Below are 20,229 nucleotides of genomic sequence, written 5' to 3'. Positions count from 1 at the left end.
GCAGGAGGGTTGGAACTAGGTGATCTTCAAGGTCCCTTCCAGCCCAAACCATTCTATGATTCTATGAATCTATGTTTCTGAAGACAAAAAAAAATAAAAAGAGTAAAGGGAGCAGTGATGGTTTCCATTAAAAAGCACTTAGCCAAAGGTTCTTTTATGAGCAGTTGTAACATTTTTCTGTTCATTTTAATGTTTGTTTAAAGGCATACAATATCTTTACAATTGTGTTTTGCCTGCAGTTGAAAACAGTAACATTTTTTATAACTTTTCCACTAGCTGCTATTGGTTCAGAAAGACTGTTTGATGCTCATAGCAAAACTACACATACTTTGCATGCACTAAACAGGCATTTTGCTCAATATTCAGATAATGGTAATAGCATCAAAACATAAGCAGGATAACACAACCCAGGGTGCGGGAAGAGGCTTGAGAAGTAGGCCCATGCAAACCTGCAACAATGCTTTTGGACGAAAGTAACAGCACTGTGAAAGGATGAATGGTGTTTTTTAGTGCAGCAAGATTTCCAAGGGATATGAATCCTTCCCCACCTAAACCTGTCTGGCCACTGACAGCATTCAGGTGCTAGCACAGCAACGGCTGTTTTAAACAACAAGAGGAGTAGGGAGTGGGAGGACAGGGGATTGATCATCAGATAACCCTTGATTTTTTCCCCCTTACTGGGGCAGATTCAGTGTCACCACGCTAACTTTTTTCAATGTTCTGCATCTTAATTTCCATATCACTCTACCCTATCTGTCATTATGATTTGCCTTGGAGATGTGTACAATGGCTCACGGCTGTTTCTATAGATAGTAAGGGTAGTATACTGGGTCACTGTTTAAAATTGAGTTTTGCATGGCTACTAAACCTTCATCCATCCTACAGTGATGCATGCAAATTCACACTAGCCTTCTATTTGACTGGTATAATTTCAGATACACACAAAGTTCCTTGCAAAAATCTAATAAATACCTGAACATGCCGAGCCAGAAATCTATGTTAAGAAACATACGTTATTAACAGTATCTGTTACTTCTCTGCAAATCCAGATTACTGATTCTGAGGCAAATAGAATCAATCTTGAACCATGTTTTTGCTGAGACAGCTATTCAACATATTGAATAAAGTTGAAACTCTGCTGATTTCTAAGTCAGACAACAGTTGGCAGATACACCATTCTTAATGAGTTATTTTTTTTCTAAATCTGTGGGTGATTTTGAGTATATTTATTTCATTACTGAGTGAAATACATTCTCTATTTCACCATTTAGAGTAGCCATGACCTGGGAGTGCTGGGACAAGTTTGACACAGCAGTCTGGATCCCCCAGGAGTCCACGGCTGCCCTTAAGCACAGAGAAGGAGCTCCCTAATGCATGTGTAGCCAAAGCAGGGGGCTGGTGCACCTGTAAAGCAGATGTTCATTAAGCAAGCTATAATTACTGCTTGCTCATAGTAACAGGACTTGTGGTATAACTGCACAAGCAGAGTGCAGAAAAACATATATGCAGTAAAATGTGCAATTTAAAAAGTAAGGACTTAGAAGCAGCAAGAAAGATGTATGTCAAAAGCAGAAAAATAAATTAACCAGGCCTCAAATAGGTGAATCATCTTCTTTTCCCTCTCAGGCCTGGCGACCTCAACCTCCATGATTAAGACCACTGAGGACTGACACCATCAGTCAACACTGATAGCCAGCATCAGCCCACTGATGTTGTACACTCACCACAAGTATCAATCAAAGTCATCAAAGACAAGCTAGTTAAAGACTAATTGTTTGAGTATGTAATGATTGATAGTTGTTAAAAACTAACCACTGCCTATGTGTGCTCTTAATGAATGTCAATCCAGAAAAGTGTTGTTTTAACTTTTTTAACCGGTTTGATTTGTCAGTCTTTTAAGCACTCCCATCAAGGCAATTCCTAATTCCCCAATGTATATATATAGATACACACACACACACACAGAGTCAGTTACAACACACACTATATACTTAAGTCCTGAAAGTACTCCATGCTTCTCTCATAGTGCTGTGTTTTTTGCTCAAAACCAGCTATATTAATGTGTGTTTTGTTTCATGCTGAGATACTGGTTTATGATGTGCAGATGAATGTTTATGCAGAATGAGCTGAACTACAGAATTCTTCTAGTTGCCAGTTGTGCAGTTGTTAAATATGTCTGGCCAAGCAGACCTGGTTACAGTATTGTAAATTCAGTGAAAGAAAATGACTTGACATTTAGACATTTTATATTGTCATTAAATTTTAAATCAGACAAAATAGCCATGCTTTCAGGTGTTATAGAAGATTAAAAGAGAATCTTAAAGGAAAAAATGATGGACATATTCATTTGCTTCTTCTTTCTCCTCCACAGATGACTCCTTTCTAAATAGTCAAAGACTAAGACATTTTACTCCTTCTTTTATCAGCCTTATTTCTAAAACAATCCATTTAATATAGTCCAATGACAATTCACATGGATGCTTTAATAGGACGTAGAATTGAGTTTTAGAATGCAATAACGCAAAAACATTAATAGGAGACCACTGAAGCTGGTTGCTGAAGAATATTTGAATTACCAATTAATAAAACATTAATTGTTTTAATATAACTATTAATGTCAAGTTATCACTTTGAATCCATTCCATAGAACTTATGCTTCAGGAACAAATATTAAAAAATTAGTCCGGATAGAATGCAACTTATCACCAGCTGGTGACTACAGAAAAACAAATTAAGGGGAGCAGGGAAAAACATTAAGACATTAAATACTTTCAAACAAATTTTGAAAAAAATAATGCACAAATACGTAGAAAACATCATAACATAATGCATGAAGGCTTTACATATAACATGCTAGACTAATCTGTTAGGTCTCTTGCATAAATTATTGCCTGAACAAAAGAAATACAGCAAATCTCAGATTGGATTTCAGTACCATTTGCATCTGACATAAAAATACATTTAAACCTAAATGATTACAATTGAAAACATAGAGATAAGCAGACAAATTAAAATGTGGATAAGGAGATGCACAAACAGGCAGCATGGAAATGGAGGGAGAGAGACTGCAAGGAGATTACACAGGAAGATTCTCAGAGATCAAATCCATTACCTACTGTGGTCAAAATTTTTGGCAATGATGTTGGCATAAACATTTTGATCGCGCTGCTGACACAGAGCTGAAAGGCATCATCAGAGCATGACAGGATACAAAGAACTGGAGAGCCCTCCTGTAAAAACTTAAACTCACGTTTTTTATTAACAACAAAACTTCAGTCACAAACTCCTGAGTTCAAAATGACAGAGAAGTACTGAACATAGTAAATGGCCATAGGATGACTGTAAATTGTCAGTCTGGTGCAGTTGCAAAGACAAGTACAATCCCAATATCAGGATAATTATTTTCAGCAGAGACCGAGAAGCATTAACATAACTGTTGAAGGTCCCATGTTTATTTGGAATACTGAGTACAATTCTGGGTATGCATGTTCATCAAAGACAAATAACGGAGAATGTAAATCTTATCTTCTATATGAAGACTAGATGAACAAGACTGGTTTCACCTGGAGAAACAAAGGGTGAAAGGAAACAACTGCTGCATAGAAATTCACTAGAAAAAGGTCTAAGCATAGAAAAGGTAAGATATGTGTGCAAAACCAAAATAGGAACTAGGACTGAATGAATTCACACTGTCCATAAGGAATTTCAGGCTGGAAATGAGAGCACTCCTACTCAGTAGAGCAATAAAATTCTGAATTGTGTACAGCAAGGCAGGAAAATGAGACACACAGAAAGCTAAAGTGCACTTTGGAACTTGCTATGTTTAAGAAGTGGGCTATATGACATATTGCCTGGGAACTAGAATCTGAAGATCCCTTCCGCTTCATATGTTCTAAAAATTCCTATTCTGAACTGTCAGGAAGATAGACTGGAATAATAATTAAAAAATAAATAAAATCATAAGCTTTCTTTTGTAGATAGCACACAAAGGCCTAAAGAGATTGAATAATTTAAGATTATATAGGAAGTAAACCTATTTTGATCACAGAAGGCCATATTTTAAAGCTGAAAGCTTTATAATTTTTCAAAAAAATTACACACCTTGCTTGTGACAACTTTAAGATTTCTATTATTAATGTCTAATAAATTCAAAGGATGCCAAATCACTGTCATTCTTTAAAAATCTGTAATTTTTTTGTTCTTGAATTTCTGACAGTTATATATAGATTTGTCTGCTGATGTGATATTTGAAAGAATAAATTAAAGGCAATTATGTTTACAATATCTTGATACTCACTGCACTCTACACTAAAAGCCTATCTCTAAAATCTACTGATTATACTCCAAAGTAAAAATACTTTCAAACAACATTTGGTGCAATTCTTTTTAATTCCATGTAAACAAAACTGCACTTAAATTGTTTGTTAGCATTTCTCTAGAAATTTTTAATTAGTAGAGAACAGATGGTTCGTTTGAAATTCAAAATTCATTTCCAGCATTAATGGATAGATGAGTAGCTATACTTATTTTATCAAAGAAAATTGTATACTGTATTAACCATAAAGAACATGTGTCATTTTGCTGACCTCTTTCACACGTAGGTCAAAATAACACACTTTCAGTTTGAGGCCAAATGGAAAAGAAGAGGAAAAAGAAAATCTGCTTGCCAAGACAGAGCCAGTAAGGAGCTTCAGGTGCAAGACAAAGTGACAGGGGGAGGCATGTTTGCAACAGAGGGATCTACCAAATGAATCAAGGGAGATTTAAACAGTTATTTTGATGTTTTCCAATACAGTCCTGAATTTGGCAGTGCCTGTCACAAATTTTCCATTGCTGCAGACTTTTAAAAAGAAATCTGGACTTTTACACTTTTCAAATATGCTCAACTTCAAACAGGAATTAATATATGCAGATTCTATATCACGCACTATATAGGAGGTAAAATCAGACCACTAATATTGTTCTTTCTGGCTTTATAGGATCCAAATCCCTTGCCTGGGCACAGAAAGCCATAGTGAGCATGATATCTTTCTCAAAGACTCTTTCTTTTGCAGAGACATTATGCCATCTCTTGGTTTTGTTTTTCTAGACTAATTGATTCTTAATCCCTGCCAGTTCTTCCTTTGTATTGAAAGCACTTTCACTGCCAAGATTTTGACTTTCTGCTAATTACTCTTGTGATTAGGTGACCATCAGCACAGGAGTGCTCTCAGTTTATGGTTTTCTTAGTTTTCTCAGCACTCTTCATGCACCCCAGCAAGCTGTATAGATCACACAGTAAAAGCACTGAAGAGCCCACTCATACCAGAAACAGTGAATTTGCATGAACTTTTACAGAATAGCTTCAACATTTCAGTTTGTCAACACATTACATATCGTGGAATGGAACACTCGAGGAAAACTTTGGTGCCAAGGACACCAATATGCACCAGGGAATGTAGGTTTCAAATGGCAGCTGAGGAAGGTCAAATTTTCTTTCCCTTCTTGAAGTCCAAGTTTTCCTGCAAAGTCTTGGTATTAAGCAACAGAAAATATCCCTGTCATAGCTAACTTCCATGCATACATTTCTTTACATGAACTTATTAAGGTGTAACTAGCTATGTGACTTTTAGTAGGACCGTAGACAAATATGCTTTATAGAGTACGTCTGCTTTTGAGAAATGTACATATGAAAAGAGTTTGAAAAAATGCTGCTACATTATTAGTAAGTTTGAGAGAGTATTCCTTGCTACAATAATCACAATCAATGTTCATAAGATCCTGATCCAACTATAAAATAAAATCCATGTGGAATGCTCATTAGCTTTAATAGACTTTGACTAAATTATTAATGTAAAATAAAATTTAATCTTAAGAAAGGTTATCTTTGAAAGTGACCCAAGATCCCTGAGTGCCTAATTTATTTTTGCTATGTTGTTGTAACTATAATTGAAAAAAAAAAAAATTATTATTTTCAGCATAAATGCCTGATTTTTTTTTCTTTTAAATGGTTAATCACAAACAAGTTTTGTGAAAAGAAATATTGGACCAGACTGATCATTAAAGTCCGACTGTTTTGGTATTGTTCTCAGGTGTACTTCAACCATCAAGTTTTTGGATTGTTCCAAAACAAACGTCTACCTAAAGAATTAGGATTTGTTGCCACTCTAACAGATGTAACGAATCAGCATTACAGTGTAACTGTGTTTATTTAGTATTGTCCTCCGAACCAGCTGCTAGTCAAAAGGACATATCCCTAACTAAATACTGTTTTCTTCATTCCTCTTGTCTTTAAATTTTTGCATTGTATATTGATAATAAATTTTAAGTAGCTTTAGCTTCTGTTACTGGTTCTTTTGTGTTCCTGCCTGGTAGAATGAGGAGCTCTTATGTGATTACTTTTCCCCCCCCCCCCCCATGAAAGTACTGGCAGACTATCATCAAGTCACCTCCTTATCTTTTACTAAACACTCTAGCTTATCTTTTAAAGACTGAGTTATGGGACAAGTTTTCCAAAACATTAGTTGTTTTCATAGGCTTTCCCTAAAGAACTTGTCACTTGTCAGTCCCAGGTACAAAAACTACGCAAGTACCAAATGCAAAGCGTTGGCTTTCCCTATGTTTCATACATTGACCTGGCTATGATTGCTTCTCCTGCCAAAGTACACATTTGGTGGCTGAGGACTCCTACACCAAAACTGTATTCCACATTCAGTGACAGAGTTCCTGCTTTTGAGGAATGGAAAAGCAAAGAGTCTTTTTATAGACCAAAAAAAGCACAAGAGAATCAGCTTAAACGGTAATTTTCCCCGCATACCTCGAAAACATGAGTCTGGTTTTGGTGGGTTTTTGTTGCATTGTTGTTCCCCCCCCGCCATAAAACTCAATATACGTCACCCCGTTTCTCTGGGATTCCAGCCTCACTGAAGCCAGTCTGTTTTTCTTGGTGTGTTTGCCTTTAGGGAAAGCCAAATCTGACAGTGTTATGAAAGGATGCCTTTTCTTTAGTATAAAAAGTGCCGCTCTTTCTTCTCAGATGGATGTTACCATTTAATCATTTCTCAAACAGCTGGCTAATTTGAAAAGGCTCCATTAATTCACCACTAGCCATAATCATCTTGCAAGAGAGACAGCAAGGCAACTTGTCCAACTGACATAATAAGGAAAAAAAAAAACATAATTTTTCATTTTTAACCAGTGCAATATGGAACAGGAAAGCATTAAAGAATGGGATACAGATACTGGGACCAAGTTGCCTTGAAAGAAGGAGCTGAATACAGTCACTGATGAAATGTTCATCAAACACCCAGATGTGTTGTTTTGATATTTCCTTTCTTGTTCCCTCTGTTCCTTACTTGCCCTTCATTCTCTCCTCCTAAAAAGCCCTATATTTCTGAAGAGAAGTCTTTTCTGTTCACTGAGCTTAGGCCCAAAGAGCTTTGTGCACGTTGCTTGGAAGCAATCAAAGTGCATCCTGAACATCACCATGCTTTCAGAATCTCAAATATATGAAGCATTATTCCAAAAAGAATACAGTTTAAAAAAATTCCCCCAATAGGGCTGCCAATGGAAGCTTTAACAGCCGGCATGGTCCTCTCCAGGGGCTGCAGGGAAACCCCCGCCCCCGCGGGGTCTCTGCCGGGGCCGCGGGGGCATCTCCGCGGGGGCGCCCGGAGCCCCTCCTGCCCTCCTCCCGCTCTCCCCTCGGGGCTCGCAGGGCTGTTTCTCACCCGGTTTCCCTCAGCCCTGGCTGCCGGGCAGCGTTTTGCCCTTTCTGAGCCAGGCTTTCCCCGCGGCGCCCGCCCGTGGCTGAGGGGCTCAGCTGTGCCCTGCGCTGGGGCCGTTGGAGCCGGCTGGAACCGGCTGTGTCCGGCACGGGGCAGCCCCGGCCCGGCAACACAGGGGCCCGCGCTGATGCCCGCCCTTGCTGTCAAAACCTGGGCAGGTGGACCCAAGACAGGGAAAAATGCTGACTTCCAAAGTATTAAATGGATACTTAAATGAAGTACTATTACGCCTGAAACTAACAAAAATATCACATGCCTGTGATTTTGTTATACACAAAGTACTATCCTGTCTGCGTACACTTCTGTAAACTTAAAAGTTCTTCGCTATCACAGAAAGCTATACGCTCTCGTAGCAGTTTAATGTTTTAACTTTGAAAATCTTTCAGAACAAGTATTTCATTTACCTTCTTTGTTCTTTGTGTTTGTTCTTTGGTTTTCCTTACTTTGTCTCCAACAACTTTTACACGGTTCTGGAACTGAAACTGGCAGAGCTTTTACAAGACATCTCAAGGGCATGCAACTCAAGAATTAGTATAAAACTCAGTTTGGAATTAAAATTGTAAAGAAATACTCTTGAAAAACAACCTGTTGTGTATGTGACAGCAAATATCTTCTAAGACTCTTTTAACAATAAAAATCTATTGGTCCTGAACTATAACAGCCCATCCATCTGAACACATTAACTTTGAGAAACTAACAGCTAGCTTGCCATAAAGAAGAGAAGGTCACTTTGATTTATGGGTTTGCGCCCTTCGCTAAAATTGCTCGAAACAGTGTTTGCTTCTCAAACAGGATATGCATGGGAAGTATTCAGGAAGCATATAGGAAGTATTCCCCTGGATACCAGACACACTCCCACCTGCTTCCTGAGCCAAGGGAAGACTCCCTGATGTCTTCTCTCCTCCTTTCTTTTCACATCATTCCTACTATCATGCAGCAGAGACTAATCTGTCCAGAGGAATCTGCCTAGAGGAGAGAAAAAACAGATGGGGAGAACATTAGAACTCGAAGTCAAACACTTTAATTTAACACTTCCTGATCTTTATTTTTAAAACAAACTACAAGGAGGTTTCTGAACATTATTTTGGTGTTAAATAGGATTTTTTTAATACAGATGAATGAGATAGTTTTCCACATCAGAGCATTGAACAGTTCATATTTTAATCTACTTCACTCCTGCACAATAATCTTTATACATTTAATATACACTTAACACCTACCATTTTATCATTATAAACACCCACTCAGCTAATCAAGGAGTTCAAAAAGTTCTCATTGCATGGGGAAATATGTTTAGCATATTACCATAATTTTTAAAAAAGCTATAGAAAGAAAGAAAATACACTGTACTTACTAAGGTAAACAAATGAAACTGCATAATTTAATTGGAATGTGTGAAAGACTGGAACTTCAAAATAATTGTCTCAAAGCTTGCTTAACCTGCAAATTGACGGCAGGCTTGCAGGCCGATAAGAAGCTTGCTTGTAACTATTTAGCACCTTCTGCAGACCATCCTCCTGGCTTGCCAGTCACCACCCAAGATTGCCATCAGCTGAAGAGGGGGTGTTCCTCCCCCCAGCTGGACAGGGTGGAGGCCTCTGACTCTCAGAGTGGCCAGACCCTGCCTAGCCTGTGTTGTTAACTCCAAAATTGCTGAAGCCAAGCATTGCCCAAACAGCAAGGGAGCAGGAAAAGCCTATGAGGCAACTGTGTAAAATGACAAATTGCTGGACAAAGGCCACCGTCACGCTGATTGGTCAAGCTACGGACTGACCTGGGCTACCTGGACTATAACTGGCCTGGCAACCCACCACAATTTAGGAATTGGGACTGAGACCCCCACCAGCATCAACCATGGATCAATGGGATGCTGCTGAACTTCCGGAGGACGGCTGAGACGTTGTCGGGCCTGTGGTGGTGACTATACTCTTGCTACGCTCCATAATACTGCTTCTCTTTTTCTGCCTTTCCTCTACTTCTGCCTTTACTCTATCACTTGTCTCAGTGACTTTTGCTGGGGAATAACAATAAACCTGCAATATGTTGGACTGGAACATAACATCTTGACTGGCATCACGGACAGGATTTTTTATTCCTTGATGTGAAAGTGTTGCTTTATACTATTTGCTTTTGCTATTTGCTTTTGCACGTATTGGAGAGACGCTTGTGTGCGTACGTGTGTGCCTCTTGGGGATGTAAGTGGGTGGGAATCTGTGTGGCCTCTCTGAGGTGACTGCCCCCAGTTTTTAGTAAAAGTGTTGCACTTTTTGCCCATTTTACTTTTAGTCTGTTTTACGTGCATACCCCTCAGGGACTGGGTGGGACTTTGTGTAGAATTGATACTTACTTACATGCTATTTCCCGGAGGCGATCTCCACCCCTCCCCCCCTCCATTGTTGAAAATGAGCAATGATTACACAGTCGGAAGGCAGGGATGTGCTGTGTAACCTTTTAGAGAAACACGATGCATGTCCCTCCGTAACAGGTAATGACTGGGCACAAGAAAATCGGCATAATCTGCAGAGTGTTACCGACTGAATTAGCACCTTGCAAAAGGACCCTAAACTCTGGCCCGGACGAGGGAAATCTATAATATGTGCTGTTTTAGGCGCCAGTCTGGTAGCGGCTGTAGAAGCCCAAGACCAGCAACACAGTGCCAAATCCCAAATTATACAATCTTTACAAACTTCTTTACAAACTCTTGTCCAATCCCTGCAAGGAGAAGTGAAGGATTTAAAGAGACAATTAGTTTAGGAGAGAGCTCAGGCAGACTATCTACAATCACAATCTGCCCTTAAAGAACAGCTCCTCACCAGCGACAGGAGAGTTGTGACAGCCACCCCCCACCCCCCTCCGCTAAGGCAGAAAAAATATACCCCTTTGAAGAGCTAGAAGAAGCAAGATTGAGATTAGACAAATTAGAAATACCTCCTTGCTCACTCCGACCTTTGATCAAAATGGAATACGCATACAACGATGATCAAGACAACTCCCCCCAAATTATTACTAAGGAAGTGCCATACACTGCTACAGAACTAGCTAAATTAAAAAAGGAGTTTGGTCATACCCCTAGGGAGTCAGAAACGGAACATGTGCGGAGGGTGTCATTGTTGGGTGGGGATCAGATACTACTAAGTGAAAAAGAAGCTGAAGGGTATTGGGGGCCCAGAGTGTTTTTAACGACTGGCGATCGCCATGCCCTTTGGTCCCTAGCTCAGAGGGCAGCCTATTGGGCTGGAGGTCTCAATCCCTTAGAACAGGGAGATCCTGTCGCTATCACGGTTGATCAATCAGTGGAAAATGTGCAAAAAGCAGCATGCTTACAAATGATGCATGACCGGGAGCTTAACCCCCAACAAGAATCCCCTATGATGATGCCGGTTGACCCTGAATGGATGACTACCTTGATAAGGGGTCTCCCTGAACCTATTGGCATACAATTACAGGGTACAATTAAAGCAGTGTCCCAAAGCGAAAGGGTCACGGCTGCACTAGAAGGGTTGGTAACCCCTAATCTCAAACCGCAAAATTTGAGTGTTTAAGATTATAGTCTTCATAATTATGGTCAGAGAGCTTTAAAATATAAGTGACTGAAGATTTCACAGTCTTGTTCTGATGTGAATTTTGGCCATCTTTTGTAATGTGTTCGTTCTATATCACTGTAACAAAAGTGGCGTAATTGTAAAAGAATCAAATATTTCTTGTCATGACAGTTGAACTTGTCAGTACCCAAATGTTTTAATGCAACTACTTTGTGTAAATGAGCACAGAGCACACATAAAACATCAATTACATAGCAAATTGCACTGCAGTTAAGGAGAAAAACAGAAAAAAAACCAACAAAACCAACATCAGTTATGACAAAAGCTGGTAAAAAAAAAATGAAATCTGCACATCTAAAAAATGAAAAATCTAAATTTTTCCACAGGATTTATCTTATGCTTTTATTTTATTTCCACTTCATGTTAGTATCCTTGCCTCATTCCTTTTACTTTTACTTTCAAGTACAGCACAACACTTAAGGAGAAACTACCATTTGTCATCACTAATCCACTTTCAGCCTTCCTTCTCAAAGGCACGTTTCTCCCTTCCTGCTCTTAAAAAAATATCAAGATTTGGAAAAAAGGCAAAATGAAGCACAGACTGTCCATTGTGATTTATTAAGTAGCAAAAAGGAAGGGAAAAATTATTTGTCTCAGCTGATTAAATGAATCTTATATAAATCTTCAAATCTAAATTTCAAATTTCCCAAAGACAGACTATAACATTAAAAACTGTTCTTCCTCCACCAAAATAAACTACATGCATGAAAACGCTAGGTTGAAAGTTTTTGCCCACAACTATAATATTGCTTACATTGTTTGAATTACTGTATCAAACATGACTGCTCCATGATGTAGGTCAAAATGATACTGTATTTCATATAGCCAATTAAAATATAGGTTTAAAATGTGTTTAATAATTAATTTTTGGAATCTCCCTCAGAATTCTCATTTTCCAAAAATATCCCCTTCTGATAAGAAATTTGATTGTATTTTTCCCTTCTTAGTTAATTTTGAAACTAAAGTCCCTGTAGCAAGTAATACAATATGCCTACTACAGTATGTAATGTATTCTCACGTTCCACTAGAGTAACATAGCGTGGTTGAGGTTGGAAGGGACCTCCGGAGATCATCTAATCCAATCCTGCTATTGAGAGGATGATCATCTAGAGCAGGTTTCCTAGCACTGTGTCCACTTGGGCTTCGAATATTTCCAAGGATGGAGATTTCAAAACCTCCTGAGCAAGCTGTGCTGGTGTTTGACCAGGGTTTGGGTGTTGGGTTTTTTTTTCCCTTATGTTTAAATAGAATTTCCTGTATTTCAGTTTGTGCCCATTGCCTCTTGTCCTGTCATTGGGCAGCACTGAGAAGACCATGTCTCTGTCTTTGTACAGTTTATAAGATTCCCCCTGAGCCTTCTCCAGGCTAAACAGACATACCTTTCACAACTTCTCATTGTACTTCAGTCTATTTATCTCCTTCACCGGACTCATTCCAGTAAGTCCATGTGTCTCTTTTACTGGAGAACTTGTATCTAAATCCAGCACTTTAGGTGTGGCCTCACCAGTGCAAGTAGAGAGGATCACCTCCCTTGATGTGCTGGCAATGCTCTTTTACAAATGTAGCCCAGGAGGAGGTCGACCTTCTTTCCTGCAGAAGCACGGCTTCTTGTATGTGAGGATCACCATGTCCTTGCGTGTGAGCGTCTCACGGTCACTGCAGCTGAGGCTGCCCCTGACCTTCCCATCTCTAACCAGTCTTTCCTTGTTTGTATGTATCAGAAGATTATCTCCTTAATCACCTGTGTCAGGAAGTTATCATTAGTGAACTCCAGAAATCTCACGGATTGATGGGTGCTCTGCATGCTTGACCTTCCAACAGGTGTCAGAGTTATTCATGTTCCCCATGAGGTCCAGGGCCTGCAAATGAGGCATCTTCAAGTTGTCTAAAGAAGGCTTCATCTGTGTCTCGTATCAAGTAGCCTGCAGAAAAACCCCACCACAACACCACCCACATTAGTTCTCCCCCTAATCTTGTCTAAGCAGCCCTCTGCTGATTCATCACCTGCCCCTAGGCACAGCTCCCTGCATTCTTGCTGCTCTCTCACATAAAGGGCAACTCCTCCTTGCCTTCCCAGCCTGCCCTTCCCAGTTACCATGCTTGCAGTACTCCAGTAGCGTGAACTATCCTATCAAGTCTTTGAGATCCCAGTAAGATCTCAGCCCTGTAACTGCACACAGACTTCTAATTTCTCCTTTTTCTTCCCCTATACTGCATGCGTGAGTTTACAGGCACTTCAGAGAGGCACGCAATCATGCTGGTTTCCCAGAATGAGAGTTTTATCCATAATACTGTCCTGTGGGCACTTCTCTATATATATGCATATGTTTAACATGGGCTTCCTTCAGTCTTATTTCAGTAATTATGAGGTGACACTTGTCCATACCACCCAATACACTTCTTTTTGCCAACCTAGTCTACCACTTTCTCAATTGACTGTGGGTTGTCATCTCCCTCCCCTGTCATTTCCAGTTTAAAGCTCTCCTCAGTTGTCCTGTTGACAAAGATGTTTTAGCTCCACATCATCAGGTGGATCCTGTTTCCTTCAAGCAATCTTCCATCCTCAAAAAAGTCCCCATGGTCATAAAAACTAAATTCCTGTTATTTACACCAGGCCTTGATATGCATGATCCATCCACTCTGCCTCAAACATTTCCCCAGTACCAACAGGACTGAAAATACACCACCTGTGTCTCCATGCACTTGGCCATGATCCCAAAACCATGTAGGCACTCTTGGTATGCTCCAGGTCTCCTGTGGCCACATCGTTGGTATCCAGATGAAAAAGTAGCTGGGGTTAATAGTTAACTGGTCAGGATGACAAAGCTTCTCTGTTAGTGCTGTCACATCTGTTAGTCTCTTTTTTTTTTGACTTAAAATTCTTTTTCAAAGAGTCCCCTCTTTGAAAATACTCCATACTCCAAGTCATATACACATAGAATAAATTATTTACATTGTTAAACACATACTTAACTGCAGGGCCTGAATAAAAACAATGTTTATAACTGATATTTTATATGTTGCATAAGCTGAATAAGGTCTTAAGCCACCAAAGAAAAGGAGAGGATGACAATTATCTCAACTCCAAAAAAAATTATATGGGTTAACAGTAAATCAGACTTGCCTGAGAGGAACTTCTCTTTATAAAAACAGTGACATCTGATAGAATGCTAACTGCAAGGCATTCTTCCAGATGATAACTAAAAAGATGACCAATTTTAACAAGTCCATTGTGAGTGTTTTTCCTATATAGTGAACGTTCCTAGTAGTTGACACAATTAGAAAATTTTCAGCATATGAGTTCTGACATGCAAAATAATTCTCTTGCATCTCTACACAGAATCTTTTTTTTTCTCTCTTAAATCAATAACACTAAAGCAACTATGTGATAGTGGAGAGACCAAAGGTATGTGCGGTTGATGAAGCCTAACTAGGTGCTTACACACTCACAGCATAAAATATCAGAGGCCTTTAAAAGTTGCCTGTATTACCGGGCAGGCTCACACACTTCCTAGTTTCCAGGTGAGACTAATGATGTCTAATTACTAAAGAAACATGCTAGGCAATCTGGAAGAAGAGTAAAAACTCCCAATATAAATGCTGCTGTCTAAGAAGAGAAGACGTACCAGAAAGAAAAAGTTTTCTGTGTTTGCTCTTATTGAGCTTTTCCGTATGAACAGGGGGGAATAGGAGATGAAGTGGTGGCAGGAGAGGTTATCTAAGAAATCAATAAAAAGAAAGGAAACAAACTGCTAAGACCAGGTGGTAATCACCTAGGGATCTAAAAAATGAAATTGCTAAACTACTTACCTCTTCCTTGAAACAGCTTTCATAGTGAAGGAGTGGAAAATAGCCAAAGAGATTCCGGAAACTATAGGTTTCTAAGCCTGACATTCACAGTGTAATCATAGTAAAAGGCATAAATAAAGTACAGAAGTCTGATCAGCTGACTAAATATGATATACTAGGGAAGAGATCACGTGTTTTTTTTAAAAGGAAAATCATGTGTCACAGGATCAATGGATTTCTCTGAAAATTTCAGCAAGCCTATGAATAATGGAGATCAAAATAACTGAGGCAGCCTGAATTTATAAAACGTTTTAGTTGAAAGCTTTCACTCAGGGTTCTTTAGGAGATAATGTACCTATGACATAGGAAGAACTGATCTTGCATGGATAAATAATTGTTGAAGAGACGGAAAGTGGGAGTAAGCTATCTGTTTTCACAATGGAGGTGGTCAACAGTGGGGTTATGTGGGGATTTGTGCTAGGATCAGGAGAAGAATGAGATCACAATATTTGCTGATAATAAAAAGTAGTTGAGAACATCAAAAATAAAAGATATCTGTGAAGAACTGCAGAGGACTTCTGCAGGATTCAGTAGAAGACTATACAACATCAATAAACGTGAAGGCAATGCTGAACTACCCCTTGAGATTCAGGGAGAAGACTTTAAAGTTACAACAGATAAAGAAACATCAATTCAGAGTCCAGCAGCACTCTCAGAAGCAAATCAGTATTTAGGGGTAATTAGGAAGGAACTTTGTAAGAGATAGAACATCATTACAGACTTCCTTAATTTCCTGGTGGAAACCACCCTTAAACTGTGTGCAGTTCCAATATTTTCTCCCTTATCTTCAAAAGGATGTAGCAGAGTGGATAAAGCTTAGTGAAGAGTGAAAAAAGGCGGCCAAACGTGGAACAGATTCTGTACAACCAACAGTGAATTCATAGAGGCCTCTTTAGCGTTGAAAAAACAGATGACTGCGATTTACATTCAGACACCATAGTTTAATTGCTTCTCACATAATTTACTCAACTGTATCCTAATGTCACTGCCAAATATTTAAATACAGCTTGTTGCCCTTGACATCTCTGGCCAGATTTAATTCTATCAGGGCTTTAGCTTTCCTTACCTGATGTCCAAAGCCAATAATTCTTGCTTTATTTTAAGGGAAAAAAACCATGAAGAAATCCTGTTATACTCCATGCAACATAACAATAAAAATAATTAAAAAAAAATTAAATTCAGCAACAAGGTTCGTTCTAGTAACAACTGTCACAAAATTGCATCTGCCTTTCCCTCAGTTTAAAAAATCTTACTTAGAAGCAGTTGTTTGCAGTTTAAGAGAAAAATCAGAAACATGGGGAAAATGAAACCAGTCCCTCGCTTCATGTACACTATATCAGGAATTAATAGCAGAACTGCAGCAATTGAACCACTCGCAGAAATGTGTCTTAGATTTATCTAAAGAAGATGTCCTTAATCTTTCTAAATACAACAGACATCAGCACAACAAAATAACAAATGGTCACTGTGGCTGTCACCAATAGAATCAGCCTGGTGATCCACACATCAAGCAGGAGAGCAGTTAATGAGAAAGGTAGTGTACTAAATTATTTCCACATCCAGATAATGCAAAGCCATCTTCTAAATAAGCATAATAAAAAAGTGGAAATTTCTCTGCAAACGTGGAAATGTTTATGTTCATTGGACTCAAATGTAATGTGATTAAACAGCCACAAAATAAGCATAAAGAAAACATTACTAACATCAGAAAAAACACTTCAAATACTGAGAAGTGATGTATAGCATAAGGGCTATAACGAGCAGAATTACTTCCTATCACTTCAGTTTTAAAATTAGAGTCTATAACTATCTTCAAGCTATTTTATTTTTCTGAGACAGACATAATTAAAAAGTAGCCACTCAACACTGGAAAATATGATCAAGGAATTAAAAGAAGACACATGCAGATAATACACAAAATGCTACAGTAAGAAAAATGATATAGTAAACTGATTATAAGGTCAGTGTCATAGGAAATACATCTCCATTTGTCTTCAACCCACCTTTAAAAAGTCAACCCCCATCCTATCTTTCTGAGCATCTACAAAGTAACCTTTACACACCGTGAAATCAAATCAGTTTTTCATCAGTATGGCTATGGACTACTCAGAATATCTTCTGCAGCAAAGGAGAAACTGTCAAGTAATGGAAATTGGAAATGACTCAATCAAATGCTAGAGATGTATTCAATTAAATGTCAATGCAAGCCTGCAAAGCCTCTCAGAAGACCTGCAAAAAATAGGATAATTTACAAGTAGCGTTATATGCATAAAGAGAGATTTGTGTAAAACATGATGGGCTTGGGGTTTTTTTCCATTTTTTTTTCTTAAAAATTTCACATATCTTGGGCTTTATTTTCAGCTGCTTCCAAGTAGTATCATGCAAAAAAAAAAAAAAGTCATGAAAATTCATCACTCTCAGATGCAAATTACTACCTTAATGACCAGCTTGTCATAGCTTCATGGCTTCACATGGCAATTTTAATTGTAGCAGAGAGATACCAGTGTTTACTGTAAACCGGCTGGCTTGAATTATTTAACTTACTTATTATTATATAATATTATTAACTTATTATTTAACTTAACTTAATAATTTAATTATTAATTAAATTATTTAACATTGGCAGGTGCATTCCCAAAGTTCTCTGCAGTATTCAGAGACCAAAACAAGGATGGCACCTTGCACTGGAACACTTAGACTGTGCAAGTAACCTACAGCCTCAATAATCTAATCTCTTAATATTACTATGTTGAAGGTCAATACTGAAGTAGTTTGATTAGGGTAATGTGCTATTTTTTATTTATTCTGACACCCAACAATATTGCTTCTATTCGGCCATTCAGAATGCACGTACTGCATAAAAATTCCTTACTACAGACTATTTAGTATAAGCATCGCATGACACTATCCTAAAGAGCGTCTGATTTTTTCATTAAATAGTTTAGCTGAAAAATAGAATAAAATAAAAAAAAGCATTGCTCTGCAGTAGATAGGTTTCCTGTTGGCCAATAATGAACTGTATTCAGTTACAGAACACAATAACTATTTCTTTTTACTGCATGGAAATCAGAACAGCTAGGTGGAAAAATACAGCATCAGTTATTAAATGATTCTGTATTCCTTGCACTGAAAAAAATTTAGCCTGTTGCTTGGTCTCCATTTATACATTCTCGCTTTTAATAACGCTGTGGGTTGTGAGCAAACCCTAAATAACACAAAGTGCATGAGTGGGTAGGGAAGACTGCAGGTGGCAATGGGAAATAATTAGCCAATAAGACAATGCAGGTTCCAAAAACCTACCAGAGATAGGCGTTAAATGGACTTCACCAGTTAATAAAACCTTCTTACAATTAGTAGATTAGCTACTTGCCTGATTGGTCCTAGCATGCCAAATAAACACTCTTAGACAGCTACCATGAAATTAATACTTCACACTGTAGAGTATCTAATCCTCTAACTTCAACAATTTAAGCAAAAATTGATTAAAATCCTTCCCACATGGCAGTTTTTCCTTGAAAACAGATGTATGTCAGAGACATCCTGAAAAACAATACGATTGTTACTGGGTTTATGGCAAAGATGTGCATGTATTCTGTTCATAGGCATTAAGCAAACTTAGCATGGAATTCTGATGGACTTGTTTCTGTATTGCCCTCATTAACTTCTTACTCTTGCATGTGTGACATTCCTTGGTTGTTCAGAATCTTAAACAGTAATTCTTCTCCAACAATAATTTTGTCTTTAATAATATATGAAAACAGACATTCCCACTAAAAAAAAGGAAACTTTAACATAATTTCAAAACATTTATTGAGAGAGGCAGCAATCAAGAAACAGTTACGAAGTGATCACATTCAGGCTGTATTCAGCTGTCCATAAGAAATGTTTAAAGTTATGCAAAAGCTGTGTTGGGAAGCAGGATTTTATTTTATTTTAGCAGGAAAAAAATGACAGCTTCTACAGATGACAAAGTCGATGAGGAAGTTTAACAGCCACCCACCCAAAAATCCATAACCCCTCCCATCAAGTAACAGATTTTTCACACCTATATTCATAAGGATTATGTTCAAGGCATCTTAATCAGTTTCCACTAGTCAGCTGAGCCTTGATGGTTTAAATAAACATGTTTTATTTTGTGTGGGTGAAGACCATATAGACAATGAATACAGCTTGATTTGTGTGTGAGCCAAAGCAATGTAAATGAATGGTGTCGTGTAGCTATCACTCCATACTTGAAAGACTTCTCAAATACTTTGAGATTAATGTAACTGTTTTTCTCAGTTCTAATATATATATACACATATAATATATGTAGAACACAGACAATTTTATACTTTAACCCTCACATACACTTCAGTACGCAAAACTTCAGGCACGACCTCAGTTTATTTCAACTTCCAGGATTTAGATTATCAAATACCCCACAAATTACAGTAGAGTTCACTCAAGTAAAAATAATGTCACATTTCTATTCCACAAGGTAGAATAAAAACCCAGGCATATAACAGCTCTTCCTATGTATGTGTGCAAAATTCACGGTTTGTTCTTGTTGTTCTTTGTGACTTAGACCCATCAGTTGCCACCGCACCCTTTCTCTAAATGGTATAAGTGACTGAAAACCTCATCCAAGTCATATATTCCCGTTTCTTTCTTCTATACATTTTACATCTCAGAAAACTGACAGCTATACCTTGAAGACCTATACACATCCTTATAACTATTAGGAAAAAAGAGAATTAGGTTGAATGATATCTGAAACTTAATGTGCTAAGAATATGAGACACTTCATCATATACTGGTTAATACTAGGAACATAACTTCACTGGATGATAGTCAACTTTCTTCAGTGATACAGGCAGTCCTTTATAAATTAACTGCTCAATGTACATTCTTAACTAATTCATCTGTACTGGCAGATAAGATATGACTCCTTAAATGTCACTTCCCTTAAAATATTATAGCTAAAGATGAATAGGGCAAAGTGAATTTATGAGATGTTTTAGCATGAAGTA

At 38.2% G+C, this 20,229-nt stretch overlaps 1 pseudogene; it reads left to right on the top strand.

Annotated features, from left to right (window-relative positions):
- The first annotated feature begins 10,175 nt into the window (after positions 1–10,175).
- LOC128905087 (uncharacterized) lies at positions 10,176–11,308 on the top strand (annotated as a pseudogene).
- The last annotated feature ends 8,921 nt before the right edge of the window (positions 11,309–20,229 follow it).

The sequence above is a fragment of the Rissa tridactyla genome, chromosome 2, assembly GCF_028500815.1.
Source record: "Rissa tridactyla isolate bRisTri1 chromosome 2, bRisTri1.patW.cur.20221130, whole genome shotgun sequence".
Lineage (NCBI taxonomy): Eukaryota > Metazoa > Chordata > Aves > Charadriiformes > Laridae > Rissa > Rissa tridactyla.
This window is presented reverse-complemented; position numbering and strand designations above follow the sequence as displayed.